Source organism: Hibiscus syriacus, unplaced genomic scaffold, assembly GCF_006381635.1.
Source record: "Hibiscus syriacus cultivar Baekdansim isolate YM2019G1 unplaced genomic scaffold, ASM638163v2 tig00111005_pilon, whole genome shotgun sequence".
Taxonomy (NCBI): Eukaryota; Viridiplantae; Streptophyta; class Magnoliopsida; order Malvales; family Malvaceae; genus Hibiscus; species Hibiscus syriacus.
Genome location: NW_024062949.1, coordinates 59627 through 68120, shown reverse-complemented (window position 1 = coordinate 68120; position 8494 = coordinate 59627). Strand labels below are relative to the sequence as shown.

Sequence of the window (8494 nt, the reverse complement as noted above, 5' to 3'; positions counted from 1 at the left end):
ATAGAGGGGTATTATTGTAATTATCCCTAAATATATAGGGTAAAATTATATATATTTTTCGGGTCGGGTCGGGTCGGATTTTTTCCACCCTAAACCCGACCCAAATAATACATTTAAAAAAATCTAACCCGACCCGAGCTCGATTTTTTTTTTAAATCCGACCGATCGGATCGAAACCCGTCGGGTTCGAGTTGAGTTGCCATCCTTATGAACAACAACTATCAAGTAATAAGTTTGACCAACATCCAATAAAAATTCAAGGCTGTATATTCCTTGTTTGCATAAATTTTAAGTTCGAACAATAGAGACCTCAAGATATTTAAACGTTCATTGTCAAATGAAAGAGAATCTTTAAAATATACGTTGTCACTTGTAAACAGTCTACACCAATAAAAAAAACTACTCAACAATTAGTGAATGATCCAAAATTAGAAATATACATTTTTTAATTTTTTAATTTGGTATTGATTTTTTTTAACCTTTCTAGAAGAACAATATCCAATCAAATTATTTTTTCAATACTTTTTAAAATTAAATATATATTTGCACGAATCAAATTATCTCAGTGGTTAAAGAAATAATTGTTATTCTTAGAGGTCCCAAATTTGAGAATCAACAATTACACCGAGAGTGATTGAATGCTCATTATTAAATGGTTGTGAGTATTTAGAATAAATATTACTTTATAATCGTCACTACTTAATAAAAGAAATTAAATACTTATTTATGATCAAAACTAATGAAGAACGAATAAATCTTTTAAGCCAAAATTGTTTTTAACAAAAATAAAAAATAAAATTTATAATTTTTTATTATAAAAAGTAGTTTTGAACAATATATATCACTAGTTTTTTATATATTTTTAAAATTATACATTATATCTAGTTAAAAGTGTTTTTAATAACAATGCTAAATACTTTTTAAATATACTTCTTCAATATTTTTTTTTAAAACAATACGTTTTAGCATTATGATTCAATATTATTGTTGTAAATTAAATTAATATTTTTAAATTTATATAAGTTATAAGTTGATTTAACATTATAAAGTGTTACATTTTTGCAACATGGCGAACGCCAAAAAAAATTAAATTAAAAGTAATTCAATGATAATTTTAGGTGTAATACAAAAATAAGTGTTCAAACTATATACAAAGTTAACTTTGGGTGTCTATAATTTTTTTCGTTAAAATTATGTATCTAACGTTTTCTCCGTACACTTTTAGGTGTTTGATATTTACGATGTTATATTTTTAGGTGTCTGGACTGTAACGGACATTAAAAAATACAGTTATCCAAATCGTGTCAGATATATAAAATTTTATTTTTTAAAAAACCCAATAATTTATGAAATTATAAATCCTCAAAATATCGAAAAACCTAATTTCAATCCCTTACAACATTCGGTCGCCACTAATCGACCGAAATTCTAACCGCGTGTGATTGCTTGAACCCTTGTCGACCGAACCCCATATTTCCTGCTGATTGCGAAATCTTATATTTATACAGTAGTTGGATGTTATAAAAACATGTATTAAAAATATTATTATTATTATTTTAAAATGACCATTTCAATTATTATTTAGTTGTGTACGAAAATTATAATAAAAAAAAGTGGCGCAACGTAGTCTCATTGAGGATGTCTAAAGAAAGATAATTTAATATAAAATTAAAAAAATAAAAAATATTAATTTTATTTTAATAATTTCGGTAGAACGTTACTTAAAATGTTAATTTTATTATATAAAATGTTAATATTTTTAATGTTTCCGGTTATAAAAAAAATGTTACAGAGAAAAATAATATTTTTAATTATAACAAAAAATATTAAATATTAACATATTAAATAATAAAATTAACATTTAAGTTAACGCTGACATAAAAATATTAAAAAAATTAATATTTACAATTACGCTTTTCCTTATTTTTATATTAGCTGTCGTATGTCAGAATTACCCGGTCCACCCGGCGGAAACGCAAAACAACGAAGGTACGTACCTTGCACGCGATTACCCAACCCTCCCTTAAAACTCTCTCGTCCGTTTCACTCAAACCGTTTCATATCCTGAATTTCATTTCTCTTTTTCCGAGAAAACAAACAGATATGGAAGATTATTTCTCTTCGTTTAATTCATTCTTAGCCCGGTTCAGAGTTTCTGCCAATCTGTTCCTTTCACAATTCGAACCTCTGGCTCTGCTCCTCGCCCCTCTCCTCACTCTCGTCATCGCAGGTGCACTTCACTCGCTTCTCTCCGTTGTCCACGACAAGGGGCTCAAGGCTACGCTCATAGGCTTGTTCATGACTTCCGTCAAGTATTGTATTATATCGCTGTCTTTCTATTCGATTTAAGTTCCCTAGCGGAAATATTCGTTTTCGTTGACTAATCCATTTGTTTTCCGTTTTGCAAAAGGTTGATTCCTGGCATTAAGAGTTATATTGATGCGGAGAAACAAAAGGTTAGACGACATATTTTCTTTTGTATAATTTGAAGTCATATTTATTGTTTTTTTTCATCTAATTTACACATTCAGTTTTCCGTACAGCGGATTAATTTTAGTTCTCCGATTTGTTGCGAACATTATAAATTTATTGTTTTTTGTTTTGTTGGGCAATAAATGAAATGAAACAACTGGGAATGGGGGTGTAAATGAGACAAAATAAATCGCTAGTTACTCGATCGACTCGGTAAAAGTTAGATAAATACTCGAGCTCAAACTCTACTCTTATAAATTGCATACCCATTATTTTTAGAAAAATAAAATTAAAATTTTGGATCTCCATTTTTAAATTCTTAGATACTTCATTGCTTGATACTCGATTCGAAAAGCTCACGAGTTACTCAAAAATATAATATATTAAGATTTTTTTAAAAATAAATTAATAATAATATTAACATTTAGGAGTTGATTTTTAAAAAAAAAATGTAGTATAAGATTTCATATATTTAAGGTCCGTTCATGTTAAAGTTTGAGTTTGAGGCTTTAATCTAATTAAGTTTAAGATTTTTTTTATTTCGATTTTTTTCAAACTTCAATTTATAATTTTGAGTCCGAGTCGTGCTTAAAAATTTTAGGCTCGTGAGTTTTTGGATCTAGTCGAGCTCAGCAATACTCAAACTCGACTCGTTTTCGGCTCTAATTTGTCGCGTCCGCTGAGTGCATTCAGAGCATTTGTTATTTTATTAGTATTATGATTCGATAGAAATTCCAACTCTGGCTGCTACTATTGATTGTAGGTATTTTAATATAATATTTTTCTCCCAGGCCCCAGCTGATTTGTGGAACACATTAGTGATTTGCATTTTGTAGTTTGTACTACTGCACAGTTCCTTGGACTTATTTAACTGCATTTTATTTGGCATCATAGACTATATAATTTGGTCCTTACTCTGTATCAATGAATACAGTTATAAATCGCAGGCGCTATTTAGATTTTTCTCTTTTCTTAACATAGAGGTTTGTTGTACTACTTTATGTGCATTTAATAAGGAATCCATAAATAGATAAAAAGCTTGCACTTTGGGTTGTGAGACTCTAGTGCAGCACTTGTTTGATTGTTTAGTTCTTTTCAAGAGGGAAACGGACTGGGTCTTTATTTGAACTTTGAACTAAGCATGAGTACTGTTTTCTTTAAACTGTAAGAGGCTAAGAGAGAAAAATATGCAGTAGACCGTTCTTTTTACATGTGCAGAGACACTTGTGTTCTTTCTTCTAGAACTAGAATGCTAATTTCTGCTCTGGCTGCATCGCGCAGCTTTATTTTCAAAATTTTGTTTTACAGAATTTTATGCTTCACTCAATCAGGTCTAAGTCCATTTTGTCTTTAATGATTAAAATCTTCCAAGTCTTCACAATTAGGATGAATATAATTACGTGTACCGGTCTGTTGAACAATGCAGGTTGTGGACAAGTTGCAATCTGGTAGCAAATCCAAACGAGAAGACTGGAGGGCAGAATTGCCAACCACAGGTTTCGGAGCGGGTATTCTAGAAGAAATGAAAGATGCAAAAAACAAGGATGTTGATTGGCAAGGAAAATGCTCTGGTACAGTGTATGTTTATAATTTTGTCTTGGAAATAATTTGTATATGTTTTGCTACATCATATATATATGTATATATAAGTTTTGTTGGATTGTGCTTGACATTGATAAGCTGCGGGTTTAATTTGGTCCAGCTATATTGGTGGAAGTGAATCTGAAGGACATTTTTCTTTGATCAACGAGGCATGTTCAATGTCAGTAAGATATCCCAAACTTTTTGTTATTTTATATTCCTAAGAACATCTCAAATCTTTTACTTTCTGCAATGCTTAAAACTCGCTTGATTGGATTACAAGTTGCATAAAATTACTTCACACTATCTTGGTTTCCAAAAAAGGTGTTAAAATACACTATTTGCGCCGGTTAAAATTTTATATTAAAAAAAATGGCTGTCCTTTGTTCCCATATGTAATGGGGTAAGGGGGAGGTAAGATAGTAGGCTTCCCCCAACACCAGGTTTAGAGCAGCTTCTATAGAAGACCTCCGAATTATGAAATGCCCTCCGTGGGACTCGATCCCACGACCTCAAGGTTAAAATTTTATGTTGTTTTCTATATATATATATATATATATATATTTTGTTTCTGTTATAACTTCGAAGAAATGATGTCTGCCCCATTCTACTTTTAGGTACCATCTTTAAATAATGACGTTGACTATTTTCAGGTTTGCGCATACCAATCCATTACATTTACATGTGTTCCAGAGTGTGGGGCGATTTGAGGCTGAAGTAGTTGCTATGACAGCGGATCTACTTGGCAGTAAAGATAAAGCTTCTGGAGGACAAATATGTGGAAACATGACATCAGGAGGAACTGAGAGCATACTGTTAGCTGTGAAAACCTCTCGGGATTACATGAAGATGAAGAAGGGGATTACCAAGCCAGAAATGTGAGTTTTCCCTTAAATTTAATTAAAATATTTCGTAAATTTATTATCATGATCAATTTTATCAATTTGAATTATCCTATTCCCGAGCATAGGATAATAGCTGAATCTGCACATTCAGCATATGGCAAGGCAGCACAATATTTTAACATCAAGCTCCGTCGTGTCCCTGTCAATAAGGAATTCAAAGCAGATGTGAAAGCAATCAGACAGCATATTAACAGAAACACTATCATGGTATAATTGTCTATATTATTTTCATTAATCTTATATGCAGCTAAGTTCTTTGTTATAAGTTGGCCTGACAAAAATCTTATGTTTCTGCAGATTGTTGGATCTGCGCCTGGGTTTCCTCATGGCATCATTGACCCTATTGAGGTACGCCACTACTCATTGCTTTTTCCATCAGGGTAGGAAGAGCATTTAAATGTAATTTCTCAATTTTATTTTTACTTGGGACCTTATTGATAAAATATGTAATCTTTTCTCGCAGGAGCTAGGTAAATTGGCTGATAGCTATGGAATTTGTTTCCATGTTGACCTTTGTCTTGGTGGCTTTGTTTTGCCTTTTGCTCGTAAACTCGGGTATATGCTTCTGAACTCAGTTGTATTGGAATTATATTATTTATTTTGTTTTCAACATGGACTAATGTCATCTTGTATGTTTGGTTCTGTTCTTTAAAGGCATGTTGTTCTGTATTGTTGATTTGGTGTCAATTTCCTTCATCAAGGAGCTGTTTACTCAGGTCATTAATTTTAGTTTTCAATGACTAACTAGTTATTCACTTTATTCGGAAGTTGTCATTTCCCCTGTAAGGGAGGCTTTATCTCCCTTATACTGTTGATTAATGTGCTAACGTGACCTTACTCCCAAAAAGTGCCTTCACTTTGATTGACATCATTTTCCCCTTTGAATGAAGATTCTTTAAAGGCATGTAGTTCTCTATTGCTGATTTGGTGCCAATTTCCCTTACTAAGGAACTGTTTATTTAGGTCATTGGTAAGGTGTTTTAAAAATTGATGTTTATGTTTTTATTAGTATAGTTTTCAATGACTATCTGGTTATTCACTTTATTCTGATGAAGTTTTCCTCTTTAAGGGAGGCTTTATCTCCCTTACTGTTGTTGAATGTGCTAAGGTGATCTTACTGTTTAAGAGTGCCATCATTTTCCCCTTGAATGAAGAATTTCTGTAATCGAGTTTTCATGCCGTGAGTTGATGGTGTTTTCTGTGTAACCTGCTATTGGGTGCAATTAGAAAACTGTTTTATGAGATTGGGCTGCCACTTTGTTCATCATTTCTCTATGATCTTATCAATTTACCCTTTCCATTTTTTTATCTTAAGCTCTTAATGTTTCTGTTCAATCTCTATCAGGAATGTTGTCTAAAACTTGATTGGTTATACTTATATCTTCTACGCTTTTCCTCTCAGGTATCCAATTCCACCATTTGATTTCACTGTTAAGGGAGTAACTTCAGTTTCAACCGATGTGCATAAATATGGTCTGGCTCCTAAAGGAACAAGCATAGTTCTTTACAGAAATCATGAAATCAGAAAGGTATCTATCAGTTTTCTTTGAACAACATTGAACATTGTTTTGGCTCTATTATTCGATTATATCTAGTTGCTGAAGTAAAAAATTTAAGTTGGTGATTTGGAGGTATTAGGCTCTATTGGCAACTGTAAATTTTATGTAGTTCTGTAATGTGCAATATCTGTTTTGTTGCTTAGATTCTGCCTTTTGATTATGCACATTGTGCTCACATAAACTTAGGTTTTATGTCAAATTTGTCTATGTTAACTTTACAATTTTGATCAAGTTCTTTATGATATGTTTTCTTTCATGTCATCTTGATTGGTGGCTACGAAATATTATGCTGGACTTCTTTGTCGACCATTCTCCAACAGCATCAATTTGTAGCTGGTAAGTAGAATCTCTGTTGTCAATGAAAATGAAAAAGAGAAAATAACCTGAGATGGTAAAGAAGGGTGGAAAGGGAGATCCTTAGGGTTGTTTCAAACATTTAAAACTGAGGAAGCCGATTGCTTCTAGGACAGTATTTCCAAGTGTCTGGGGACATTTAAACATTTAAGATAAGACTGGGAAGCAATAGTTTGGTATAACAGGAGGGTTACTTTAGACTGGAAAGCAATAGTTTGGCTTTGCAGGGAGGGTTAATTTGAAAAAGAGCAGATACTTTATTGATACATTCTTCGGATACTAGAATTAATTCTATGTAAGAAATGCAGTAGCAGTTCTTTGCATCATGAATCTACTTAATTATATTTGTTTTATTTTCTGTACATGGACAGTTACTGAGTGGTCAGGTGGGCTATATGTGTCTCCGACCATGGCTGGAAGCAGGCCTGGAGCGTTGATTGCTGGAGCTTGGGCAGCGATGATGTCTCTAGGACAACAAGGTAGAAGAATTAATGTGTGAAGCTATGAAATGGTCATCTAACCTGTCTTGTGTTCTGCATTTAGGCTAATTATTATTTTTTACTTAACAACTCGTAGGTTACTTGGAGAATACAAGAAAAATCATGGAAGCATCTAAGATGATTGAGAAAGGGTTCGAATTTGTTTCACTTATTTCTACTGAATTCCTTAATTTGAGATATATAGAATGACCGCCACTTCAATTATAGGAAGGAGATTTCTGAGTTGTTTATCATTGGAAAGCCGGACATGACAGTAGTGGCATTTGGATCTTCTAGACATTTGAAGTGAATATCATGTCCCGCAAAGGTTGGCATTTGAATGCATTGCAGAGGCCCAACAGGTGAGCACTCCCCAGTATACGCTTGTCTTCAAGTTGGAATCTGTATCAAAATTTTAACTTTGTAGTGATATCTATAATCGGGGACTCAGATTCTTTTCTTTGATGTGATTGAATCAGCCTTCATATCTGTGTCACTCTTCAACATGTACCGGTTGTTGATACTTTCCTCCATGATTTGAGGGAAGCCGTGCAAACTGTAAGCACTTTCGTTTCCCTTTTATTTGAAAACACAAACTCACCTTTGTTGTTAATCAACAACTAAATAGTTCATCAGCCATCAGGGACATAATCTTGTTTACTGGTACTTCAGAGTAACTTATGTTACTGTTTTGTGTCAGGTGAAAGAAAATCCAGGGCCGGTAAGCGGAGGCCTAGCTCCCATTTACGGTGCTGCAGGGAAGATGACTGATCGAGGCATGGTTCAAGAATTGCTGGTAAATTACATGGACGGTACATGCTGATGTTCCTAGTCCACGCAATGCCGAGCACATGAAGCTTGATTTTAGATCCGAAAGTGTGCATCACGGATTCAAGTGTGCTAAGAGGTAAAGTTCGAGTCTAGGCCAATAATACATTGATTACCATCTCATTCCATACCTCAGTTCTGATCCATTTGCATCTTTACAATCTTTATTGGTTTGTAGTTTGTACTATAAGAATGGTAGTTAATTAATCATGGAAAATAAATGTTCATTTGACTGCTAGTATATATAACATTCACTAATCTACCCATACAATGCACAACGGACCATACACAACATTTTGGATTTCTCTGTTACGAT

General features: G+C 33.1%; 1 pseudogene; it reads left to right on the top strand.

Annotated features, from left to right (window-relative positions):
* Positions 1-2092: 2092 nt before the first annotated feature.
* Positions 2093-8416, top strand: LOC120149402 (annotated as a pseudogene).
* Positions 8417-8494: the final 78 nt, after the last annotated feature.